The 13,367-nt window shown below is 39.2% G+C and overlaps 1 protein-coding gene across 2 annotated transcripts in view; it reads right to left on the bottom strand.

The window, feature by feature from the left end:
* Positions 1-13,367, bottom strand: part of LOC139749741 (homeobox protein aristaless-like) — a 297,440-nt gene that overhangs the window by 64,198 nt on the left and 219,875 nt on the right. The gene's annotated exons all lie outside the window — the stretch shown is intronic.

The following is a 13,367-nucleotide window of genomic DNA, read 5'->3' as shown; positions in this document are numbered from 1 at the left end:
AAGCAATATATATATATATATATATATATATATATATATATATATATATATATATATATATATATATATATATATATATCGATCGGTGTGATTACCAGAGTGATAACTACCAACAAATGTGGAATAAAATCATGGGTATTTATATACAGCCTAATTATCCCCCTTAATCCTCCTGATCAGAGACAAAGATAAATAATCGAAACATGCAAGGTAAACGCCACCTTAAATGCAACGAAAATCCAATTACCGTAATCATACCCAAGACTCGAAACTTACGAGAATAAAGTAGTGAAGATGATTACGGGAATGACAGGAGGGTATCGTACAACTGATGGAACATAAAAAAAAACACACACCGGGTCAGTGTCAAAATTACTCTCCTATAATCACCTTCTGATTCCCTCTCTAATTATTGTTTATGATTGTTTATAAAGAAGAACTGTGAAATAAGAGATTTATTCACCTGTCTGTATGATTTGATACATATATATATATATATATATATATATATATATATATATATATATATATATATATATATATATACATATATATATATATATATATATATATATATATATATATATATATATATATATATATATATATATATATAAATCTTTTGCTCCTGATGAGGCGGATTGTCTCTTACATCTTAAATGAAATTATCTAAAATACTAAATCACGATTTCACCTTCATAACTATCATCAAGGAATAGTGTGATCAGGAATATATATATATATATATATATATATATATATATATATATATATATATATATATATATATATATATATATATTCACACATACGTGCATTGACATACACATATATACACATGTATACATATCTGTACTTGTCCGTCGTTATGCCTTCCCGACGCCACCCCATCCCACAGAAAACAATCTAAATGCATGAATGAAAAGAAAAACATAAGTACATTTCATTTTTCTTCTCTATAACCGATCGTCGCCCCTTGCGTCAGGGAGGTAGAGCAAGGAAACAAATGAAGAAAGGCCTCACCCGCCCACATCCACACGCAAAGTATCATGTGTAATGCACCGAAACCACAGCGCCCTATCCACATCCAAGCCCCACAGACCTTTCCATGATTTACCCCAGACGTTTCTCATGCCCTGGTTCAGTTCATTGACGACACGTTAACCCCAGAATACCACATCACTCCAATTCACTTTGTTCCGTGCACGCCTTTCACCCTCCTGCATGTTCTGGCCTAGATCGCTGATTTTTTTTCCCACTTCATCCTTCCATTTATATATCCTCTTTGTCAACCAATGCAGCGTATTGCTTCAGTCAGTGGCGTACTCGTGTGAGGTCGGGCATTACCATGCTGGTTCAGATCCATCTGTATGTCCGGGCGAACGCTTCGAATCCGCGCCTTCAGTCTCTCCGGAGTTCCAATTCAACACACAGGGTTTGATGATGGTACCACTTGGCATGAATTCTGAATAGACATCATCATCAACGTCCCAGAATACAAGAGTGAGGGTGAGTTTCCCCGCAGGACGCTGGAGTTTTGAGGTCTTTGGTCTCCTGGTGAATTCTTGTGACGGTAGTCCATCGATCGTCTCTTGAGCTCTGATTCGTACTGGTGCACCTAAGATTCATCGCCATTCCCAGTGCTGTTTAAATAATTCATCAGCTTAACGTTCATGTCGGCAGCATTTATCTGGACAGTTCTATCCACTTCTTCTTCGTTACGTCGGTCTGCATTCTAAAAGCCCATCGCGCACACAATCTTCGCTACCCACGATGAGCAACAGTAGCCTGCACCCGCTCATGTGAAATACCAAACTTGGATACTCATGTTTGCTGAGATATATTTGCGATATTTGTAGTATCATCTCATCGCCGCACTCTTCACTGTTACTGTTTACAGTCGCCCGTTGACGTGTTCGTCATAGAGAATGGATGAGAGCGGATGTGGCCGCTAACACGGAAAACGTCGATCTTGTATGAGGGGCGGGAAAAAAGATACACCTGTATATATATATATATATATATATATATATATATATATATATATATATCATACACTCTTCTGAAAGTGTGTATGATCATCACTAGACAGAGAGGCGTGCATTTCTTCGCTGACTTTATCCAAAAGAATCCACCAGGTTTGTGCTTTTGCATGGCAGGCATCCTGGAAGGTGCAGAAGTCCCATACAAGGGTAACTTTTACTCAGTTCTTGCACTTCCATTTCGTCCTCGGTCTCCCATTTTCTATATGCTTCTCCCAATTTAAAACGAACATCATCTTAGTCAAACTCTCCTCACTCGTCCTCTCCATGTGTCCAAACTATTTCAGCAGTACCCCTTCAGCTCTCTCGGGTTTATTCTTCTCATTTGACTCACTCATTTCGCCCAATCACCCTATCGTTTCTTATTCAGTCAACCCTCCTCGCATTACAAATTGTCAAGAGCCTCATATCCATCACATTCTCATCATTCAACCTTTTTTTGATATAGGAAACTCTAACTCGTATCCATACAACAACATTGTGAACATCACACCATGAAGCAAACTCATCCTTGCCTTGATAGACAGTGACTCCACAGTGTATCCACGACCTTAACCCTTTCATCAATTCCATGGCTTACTTCTAGCTCCAACTGTTACATCCTTTAGTATGTCCAATCCCAGGTATCTCAACCTTTCCACTTATTCCACTTATGCTGTCCATTCCCAGTGAAATTGCAACCTACTCGTCACTTTCCCCTGCTAAACTTGATAGCCTAACTTTTATTGGTAATGAATCTCCATGCACACACTTTCCCAAACTCAGACATCAGCCTCTACAGTTTCTCGCTTGAGTCTGGTATGATAGCCGTGCCATCAGCAAACAACAACTGACTCAACTCCCCACTCCTCGCCTCTCCATCGTGACCTTCGCATTTACCTCCCTCACCTCTCAATTCACAGTATGACAATCAGCCTTGGTGACATCTAACACCCTTGCTGCAGACTCGCTCTCTCTCCTGGGACAACTCACCCTCTTCCCTTCCTACTCGCACACACGCCTCACGTTCTTGATAGACAGTCTTTATTGCGTCGAAGAAGTAGCTCTCCGACACCTTATAATCATAACACCTTCCCCAAAGTATCTCTTCGTCACCCCTATCGTACGCTTCCTTCAGATCCATAAACGCAAGATGCCAATCTTTAAGTATTTCTTACACATGCTGTTCCAAGCAAACACCTGATTCCCCTATCATTTACCAATCCTAGAATCACATTCTTCCTCCCCAGTCTGATACTCTATGCATGCCAGAAACCTTTCAATCACCACTCACCCACGCAAATTACCAGGTATACTCAACAAATATGTACCTCCGCAAGTCGAACCTTCACTGTTCTCCCTTCCCCCCTAGATAATGACACTATACAAGCATTCCGCCAATGCTCAGGCTCCTCACCTAGAGCCATTGCATACACTGAAAAGCCTAAATAACAAATCAGCAGCAGCGTCACCCTGTTTCTTGAGAATTTCCAATTGCAGTTCCTATGCCACATATCGTCTTCTATTTGCACCAAACCGTTTACTATGACGCTATCACTTCACACACACCTCCAGTTTCCAAACACCCCACAAATGTCATTCTGTTATCTAACACATTCAAAAGTCCTTCAGAATTATCATTCCTTATCAAGCTAACCTAACTGATGCTCCCACTGTCCACCTCGGTAAATATTTTCTTAATTCTCCTTGAAGTTTGCCAATACTTTCTCACTTCAACACTCTGCCTTTTTTTTTCTTCAGCCCCTGCACCTTCCTTTTGACGTCCTGCCGCTTCCTTTTGTACGTCTTCTATTCCCTCGAGCTCCATCCCTTCGGCTTAAAACTCACATATCTCATTTTTCTCTTTCGGTACTTCCTCATTTAGCAATTATCATTATTATTACTATAATCATTATTATTATTATCATTATCACTGTATTATTATATATTATTATTATTACTATTATAATCATTATTATTATTGTTAATATTATCATTATTATCATTATTATTATCATGATTATTACATAGTTATTATTGATATTATTATTATTATTATCATTAAACATCATCATTAACATGGTCAATTATCATCATTGTTTTATATATAATGATAAGGATATGATAGTAGTGATAGTAATGGTAACAGTAATGATAGTAATAATAGTTGTAATGATTACCATTATCATTAATGGTATCATTATCATTATCCTTAGCATTATTATCATTATCATATTATTATCATTATCATCACCATCATTATTATCAACTGACGGGACGCATCATGGATTTAGAAAACGTAGCTGGACGCCTTGGTGAAGCCTATGTGAAATACGATAAATGTCTGTGTGTGTGTGTGTGTGTGTGTGTGTGTGTGTGTGTGTGTTTTAGCACTACTTTTCAAACAGAAAATTTTGTATTTCTCTAAGGGTTTTTGTTAGTTACATTTCATGCTTAAAAATACAAAAAAAAAAAAAATGACTCTTAGAAAAAAGAAAAATCACTCCTTTAGGTGACATAAGTTGAGGGAACACGAACAAACACGCACGGTAGGACGCCTCGTTTGAAGCTTAAAGAAATGCGATCACTGGTCATAACGTCGATACCCAAGACCATCTGCAGTTCAGGTTGTACACAAGATCTTTTTTGTCGTCTATCTAGAATTTGCTTTACTTTTATTCAACATGCCGTAAGGTCAGCAGTTTTCTTGTGTGCACCTGGAAGTTTAGCGTCCAATATTTCTCTAGTTTTACGGTGCCTTTGCTGTGAAGGTTGTGTCAAAATGCTGCCGGACTCTGGAGGAAAAGATGACTATAAGTGGGTGATGAAATATAAATTTTCTAATCCACAGTGTAGGTGTCCTTGACAATATTGTTGAAACCAGCGTGCTGTACGTGTCAATGAGAGAGGAGCAGCAGCGGTCGACGCCATGGAAGCAGCGTTGGAAGAGAAGAAATACCCGTAAACTAAATTCTTTTCCTGCCACTCGGATGAACCCACCTTTCGAAGAAGTGGAGCGAGGTTACCAATAATGGCAGACACGAGCTCTCAGGTTTTTTATAAGGTCAAGGACAACGAACACAAGCTTAATCTGGTTTGTGACTCTTCTCATCCAAAGTCAGGTAGAGGCATGTTGCGCCAGGGTCACTTCTTGTAAAATAACACTGCTTTCCAGGTTCCAGGTTGGATGATGTGGTCGATGGTATAAAGGTCAGTATTGACGCTGAGAAGGTGCCAGGATAGATGATGTGGTTGATAGTGTAGAGGTCAGTACTAGTACTGTGAACGATGCACTTTATATTTTGTCGTGTAGGTACAAACGACGTACTCTAAGAAGGATCGGAGGAGCTCCAAGAATGGCATCGCCCATTTTGTTCTTCCTTTTGGAGCCAAAACTTAGAATATCAGGAGCGCAACGCAGGACCGGCATCGGGAAAGCGACTTTCAATAAGGCCTTTAGTTTTAATAACAGATCAGTAAACCTCTGTGTGCAGGATGGAGTCGAGTTCGTAACTCTCTGGAAGCATTGCTACACGCAGCCTGATATGTTTACAGAGAACTGGCCTACACCTGAACGAAGGGGGTGTTGCGCAATATGACAAGAGTTCACAGTAACTCTAAAACGCGCGTTCCAGTCAAAAAAAAACCTCAGCTCTTCTAGATCAGGCCCACCACACCGGAAGTAATTCTCTCGCCTCTCGCAACAAAGTCTCGGGAACACATCAGAATATTTTCTTCGTTAAGGCACGTCGAGCACGAAACGAATTTTCCCGAGTTAGAGACAATTGTATTTCAAGAAATTTATGATATCATCATTGTCACTGTATCTTGGTTATATACTGAAAATAGAGGTTTCCTTGCCGAATATTCAATCCCAGGGTGTACTCTATCCAAGAGTGGTAGGAGAAATAAGCAGGCGGTGGTTTCTTGCATATGACCGAACCCATCTTAATCATGCACTGAAAAAAAAGAAATGGTGTAGCTGAAGAGAATAATATTGCTCATATTTTTTTGTGGAAAATATAAATAATCTTCGTAAAAACGTAAGAGTATGAAGTTTTCCGTGAATGTTATGCAATTACAGACTGGTATTTAAGGGAGGAGAATCCATTTCCGGCAGTTCCAGGCTTAATACTACCCTAATACAAGTCTTTGAGAAACCTAAATGCGACGAGAATATATCAGACTTGGTTCTAATGACGAATGAGGGTCCTGTCAATTATGATGAAGATGGAGAGTATATTTTTTCAGGAAAACTTTCAATACCTTTAGTAAATATATATATATATATATATATATATATATATATATATATATATATATATATATATATATAGCCGCGTAAAAATATTAGTTTTAGACTAGAAAATTCATATGATCTTCGCATTGTTGTTGACAGACGACTCTGATAAAGTAATGATAAAGTTATACAATTTTGCTTAGAGAAATATAGAGACTTGCAAGTCAAAGTAAACGTCAATATGAAGCACATATTAAAGGAAACACCAAAAGAAGTTCTACTAACTTTAAAGTTTTGTTAAAAGCAGTGCGACGTTACCAAGGAGATTAGTCCATTCATCATGGAAAACGGAGGGTGGATTATCTTTTCATCAATATTTACCATGAAGATGAAAGTCATACCCCAGTTCCAGTTCGACTGATAGGAGGGAAAAAAAAAAAAAAACATTCAGCATGATATTGTCATATAAGATGAAGGTAAGCTAAAAAGAAAGGAGAGAGGTAAACTACCAACTCTTCTTCATAGATTTACCGACATGTCAATGAGGGCCATGCTCTTCGACAAGGACACCTCTAGGCAACAAAGAGCCGAGGTGTGAGTCGTCGACTGGCTGGGTATATCACAGATGTGGTGCGTTACCCCAGCCGCCAACGTTGATGCCCATCCATCTATACCAACCAGGAGGAGGGAGGAGGAGCAGCAGCCTTGTCAGCTGTGCACCGTCATACCGAGGATCGATCCCCGGGTCTGTGGATCATTGGCCATCAACGCGAACCACAACACACCATCGAGGGACAATGATGATCTGCTATCAACCCTAAATGGAATGAATATCAGTAAGACGGTATACCGAGATGAGTCGTATCTGAGGACATTGAATGAAGTGGTTTGTGAGATAGTTAAAACCTTGGCTTATCTTTTCAGAATATTTGCTATGGGACAAAACTTACTGAAAGTTGTTGGAAATTAGCGACTATGTCGCCAATAATGAATGAAAAGTTAAGAAAACTTTACCCGGAAATGATCATCTAATTAGCTTATGGAAAATATCATTTCACTCAAGATTTTAATTCATTTTAATGATCACTACTCAGTGATCCTCATCATGGTTTACGACGAAATCGTTCATGTCTGACAAATCACCTTTATCCTTTGATGATGTCATCTGTGATGAAAGTAAAGCAGTTGATATCGTTTACCTAAATTTCCATATATATCATTCGATAAAGTCCTTCATGAAAGATTACCAGAAAAACTTGTATCACGTGTTGTATATGGAGGGTGCACCTCGGTAATTTAAAACCATTGGTTGACTGGCTATAAACACAGAAGAAGGATCAATCATCGTCTCAGAACGGTTAGAGGTGACAAGTGACGTACCACAGGGATCAGAGCTTGTGACCAGTTCTCCCTCTGATATGCATAAATAATACAAATGATAGACTACACTTTCAGATCTCAAAATTCACTGACGGTCCTCCGGTGGAATATAAATCGACATCAGAAATTGAACGCCTGCAGCTCCAAAATTGACATAGACAAACTAACTGACCAAGGTCCAAAGGTGGCATATGAATTCTAATATCGACGAGTGCCAAGTTTTAAACACCGATAGCAAAATCAAGAAGGCAAACTACGGTATGAATTCGGTTGAGCTACAAAAAATATACGAGGAAAAAGACTCGGGTGTAATAGTATCTGATGACCTAAAGCTAAGTACAGCGAGCATCGCAGAGAAGCAGGGGAAGAGGAGAATAAAGCTTGGGGCTTCATAGGAAGAGCTTTCGAAATTAATTCTACGGTAAGGATCTTTGCTTCCCATGATTCACTGATGCGTGCGTTCCCATCGTAAATGCCAGGCTCAAATTAGGTCATGGACTTGAGAAAAAAAAGACGGATAGAATGGAGGTCAGGACAGAAGCGCACGACCAAGATGATTCTTAGACTGAGAAGCAAATCTTCTGAAAGTCGACAAAACGACTTGAAACTTATCTAATTCAGAAAAGATGAGTTGAAGAGGCGATCTAATACGGAAATTCAAAATTATCATTCAGAAATTCAACACCATCAAAGTTTTTGAATCATCTTTGCTTAAATAGTTACGTGCAGTTAGATTTGTCCATTTCTTGGCAGTAATTGATATATACTAGTGGGCAAACGTGTTACTTCGAATGAGGTGAAGTAATTTATCTTCAACAGGATTGTTAACATATGGAATGATTTGCTAATTACAGTATTCAAAACAGCTCATGGATATGTTTAAGGATGGATTTGAAAATTGCTTCGCTTCACATTCACAACTGATATATTTGGGCCTCTTCATAATGATAATTATAATAATGATAATAATGATATTGATAATGATAATAGTAATAGTAATGATAATGATAATAATTATAATAATGATAATGATAGAATAATAATAAAATAATAATAATGATAATAATAATAATGACAATTATGATTATAACATTTATGATAATCGTAATATTTATAATAATAGTAATATTTAAATAATAATGATAAAAATGATGATAATAATGATAGTAGTAATAACAATATAGGATGATAATGAAGAATCACTTACGAAATATATAATAAACAAATTCTGATAGATATAGATAAATTATAATTAATACCCCAAACATACAAGTTCTAAGTATGTTATATATTTCCCTCACTGAACAGATAGCAGCTTAGAATATCACTAGCGTTGTTTTGTATCACCCTTTCCATTCTATATTCCTTTCAGAGTAAGTCCATACGACGTTTTTCATAGGAAAAAAAAAGATAACAGAAAACTGTTAAGGGTGGCTAGACATCAGCTCAGGGAAACTCCACGCGTTGGAGGTGTCGGTACATCGCTGGTGTCAGGCGAAGTTCACGTGTGTACTGGAGTGTCGAACTGGTATGGTATCTGTGGCCTAAGTCTGTCTAATGCCGTGCTTTTGACGTCTCACTACAGCGGCCGTCCATAAGTACAGATCGACCTTATTTTAATGAATGACACATTTTCTGATCTGGATATTGCCCTTCTAAATACTTCACAAGTTTATATATATATATATATATATATATATATATATATATATATATATATATACATATATATATATGTATATATATCGTACTTCGACGTTTCTCGCACTAGCGAGGTAGCGTCAGGAGTTGACGAAGAAGACGACTCATTCGTTCACAGTTCTCCAGTTGTCATCTGCAATGCAACGAAACCAGTTCTCCATTCACAACTAGGCCCCACCTGCACCAGATTACACGCTGAGTGAAAAGTCCCTTTTTTTTTTCTTGCAAGGCTGTATCATTAGGAGTATAGAGGAACATCTCACTCCAATGGAATGCATCATTTCCCTGCTGCTGAAAGTAGAGAAGCTTTGGCACTGAAGAGCTCCTGGAAATAGCTTGAAAGTAACACCAGGACTCTTTCTTAGAAGTGTCGTGGGGAGAGTTCAATATAATATATATATATATATATATATATATATATATATATATATATATATATATATATATATATATATATATATTCACCATTTCTCGCGTTAGCAAGGTAGTGTCAAGATGACTGAGCTCCCTTCTCTGTTCCTTCTTTTAGAAAATTGAAATAGGAGGGGAGAATTTCCAGCTTCCCTCCGCTCCCACCCCTTTTAGTCGCCTTATACGACACGCAGGGAAGCTTTCGTCAATTTCTCAAGACATCTACAGAAAAATAGACGACAGCTTGACGTCCCTAACTCTCTATTTCCTGTGTATATATATATATATATATATATATATATATATATATATATATATATATACATATATATATATATTCATATATATATATAATTCTTTTTCTATACCTTTAATTGCGAGAGCTAGTTATTTTGACGCTATGGATGAACTTGAGCAAACCTTAATTCTTGAATATTCAAAACGTTCAATACAACGCCGATACCTGGATGTGGCCATCTATATTTCTCTCGCGGAACTTACTTTCCTGAAGAAAATATCACCATGAATATTTCATCCTTCTTATTGAGTTCTCTTATCTAACAGTATAATGAGTGGCTGTACTTTAACTATGTTCAGTATGAGGCATAAGTACTCAACTGTTATGGGGTGAAACGTTTTCACATATTTCTACCCTTCGCATAACTCCCATCGCATCGATAACATACGCTTCCCATAATTTACAACGAGGTTCGAGTTAATATAACTAACCCTTCGTCCCCACTGTAGTGTAGGGTGGATTATAGAGTGAGGAAGGAGACGCCTGTGTGTGTGGAAATAGATAATCGAGGGTTCGGCGGGTGGCGATGATGTAGCGGCGAGCGAGCGCAGGTCTACCAGGCTGGCGGCGGCGATACCCGCTACATCGGCAGGTCGTGTGCTGACGTCGCTACTCAACTGCGTTTTCTACCGCCCAGAAGAGAGAATCTATAAATCCAACGATTGAATAAAGCAATGTCCTGCTTTTTCATTTCATTGTTAATGAATATTACAACTGTAACTCTCGAATGCGCTTATGTATCGCATAGAAATATTATCTCGGTCTTCATGTCTTCTCCTGAGTTCCCGCCAACACATCCGACCAGGAGGGGCAAGTGAAGGACTCTACCACAAACACATATGTCTTCCCTTCCTACCGTCTGTGGATCCACTTAGGAAAACAAGTCATCCCTTCTCCCTTGAGAACATATCTCCCTTCCTCCCTTACCGTGACAGACGTCTCTATAAACACCCAAATAATCTTCACTGGGGGACGAATTGAGAGGCACGCATGCGCCGATCGCCATACCACAACAGTCCATGATGACAGTCCCTCTCTTTACCCCTAATCCTTTCACTCTCCCTGGCTCTGATGCGTGTTTGTTCTTGCATGTTCACAAACAACCCATTAAATCACCGATAATTCGCTTACCTACACAATTCACTAGCGTATAAAATCAACTGATAACTTGAAACTCAATCTTGCCAGCTAACTGTTCTGGGTGATGCCATACCAGGAAAAATATCCCATGTTTTTCTATTCTGCTTAATCTAACAAACTTTACTATTCAGATTTATCGCGTGATCTCGATCCAAAAAACAACTTGCATATTAAGAGAACAAAGTCTGAGCACTCCCAGACGTTCGTGTATAGATTAAACAATGTTGTTTATAGATAAGTTAGAGGCAGCGAGTCAGCAATAGCCATAAGCTCCGCCCAATATGGCCGCCATCTTCTGACGTCAGCTTGGTCCCGCCTAGTGGGAGGTACTGGGCAGGTCCGCACGCTGGGTGCCGACTCCAGGTCCCCAGGCCGCCCACTTAATTTACCGCAACGAGCTATATTCCACGTGTACAATATCCCTTACATGGATCTTTATGTCCCACTAATGAAACAGGTCATTATTTTTCCTTCAGTCACGTAAGAGCTGTGAAGGTGCGTGAGTATTACGTCGGGCAGAGTAAATAAATGCAATTAACTGACATATTACGCTGACATTTTGGTATTAGTTCTCGCTGATTCCATCTTCTGGCGAGCTGTAAATCAAATTCCAGAGTTATGGCTCAGCCAGACGTGGAGATAACGTGATTTGCTTCTCATTTTTATTGCAATGTGTGTTTGTGACCAGGTGGGCGATGGAGGGGATGATAGAAGAACAAAACCCCGCCAGCCGAGAATATTTCAGACCAGAGCAGATCCTAGTGATGGTGCTGCTGCTGCTGCTACTGCTGCTGCTGCTGCTCTCGTCTCCGTGCAGTTCTTGTTACTGTTTCTGCCTCTACATTTGCTGCTGGTGATATGACTGCTGCCACTGACTACACGACTAGTTTTGAGTCTGCTTCCAGTGTTGTTGTTGCTGCTGCTGCCACTAATGTGCTAAGTTCTGCTGAGTATGCTTAACCCTACTGCTTGCTGCTTCTTCTTCTGTTGGCATTGGCTACTGCTGCCATCTGCTGATAATGAATGCATCCTGATTGCTGCTACTGGTATTTCTGCTGGTGCTGGCTACGTTGGTGCTGTTCCTGTAGCTGTACCTACTGCTGTTGCTGGCTCGTGTTGTCTCCTTTTATTGTTGTATTATACATTTTCACCGCAGATTTTGTTGTAAATATTACTAACGCTTTCGTAATTTGTTATGGCTGTTATGCTGTTGCAACTGTTGTGGCTAATGGTGCCTCTGTTGCTGTTCTTACACTCCTGTTGCTGGTAGATTCTGCTGCTGCTGCTACTGCTGTTGCTACTGCTGGTTTCTGTAGTTAACAAATCAGACGATAAATCTGATGACTTACTCTTCCGCTACCATTGGTGTTGGGAACTGCTGCCGGTATTTTTCTTCTTACTGTTGTTTTATACATATTTTGCTGTTGTTTTATACATATTTTGGTGTTTTATACATACTTTGCTGTTGTTTTATACATATTTTGCTGTTGTTTTATACATACTTTGCTGTTGTTTTATACATATTTTGCCGTTGTTTTATATTTTTGTTGCTGCTGTTACGGCTTCTCCTGCTGATGTTATTATTCTTGTTGTTATTTCTTTTCAGTTGATTGATATTACCTTTTTTCCTGCTGCCTTTATTGCTTTTAGTGTTATTGTTTCTGCCATACTGCTGCTACCGAGAGATCGGTTGTTATTTGCTGCTCATGCAAGTTGTGATGGTTGTGGTTCTAGGTGCTATAGCTGAATTTGGGCAACTGATAACTGAAACAGCTGCTTATATTGCTGCCCCTATGACTTCCTAGAGTGTGGCCATTCCGCTAGAGTTGTTCTGAGCCTTCAGCTGGCACCATGGTTGGCACGGAGGTAGTTCTCGTGGTTCTTGCTTCAAGGTAGTTTCGTCGTTTCCATCACTACGACCCAGGTTGTTGCTCATGCGTCCAGTTGTTTTAGCTCTTTGTATATCGACGTTTACAAGTTTTACATGTAGATTCTGAAGTGATTCTTCAGCTGCCGTCGTCGTCCCATGATTCTCGCTGTTGTGACTCTTCAGCTCTCACGGCCGCTATGACAGAGATCCTCCTAACACTGGCTAAGTGTCAGTTTTAGTGCCTTCTTTGCGGCAGATGCTGTTCTTGAGGGCTCTGTTGTTGGTTGACTCGGTACGTTTTGGTAT

Source organism: Panulirus ornatus, chromosome 1, assembly GCF_036320965.1.
Source record: "Panulirus ornatus isolate Po-2019 chromosome 1, ASM3632096v1, whole genome shotgun sequence".
NCBI classification, from domain to species: domain Eukaryota; kingdom Metazoa; phylum Arthropoda; class Malacostraca; order Decapoda; family Palinuridae; genus Panulirus; species Panulirus ornatus.
This window is presented reverse-complemented; position numbering and strand designations above follow the sequence as displayed.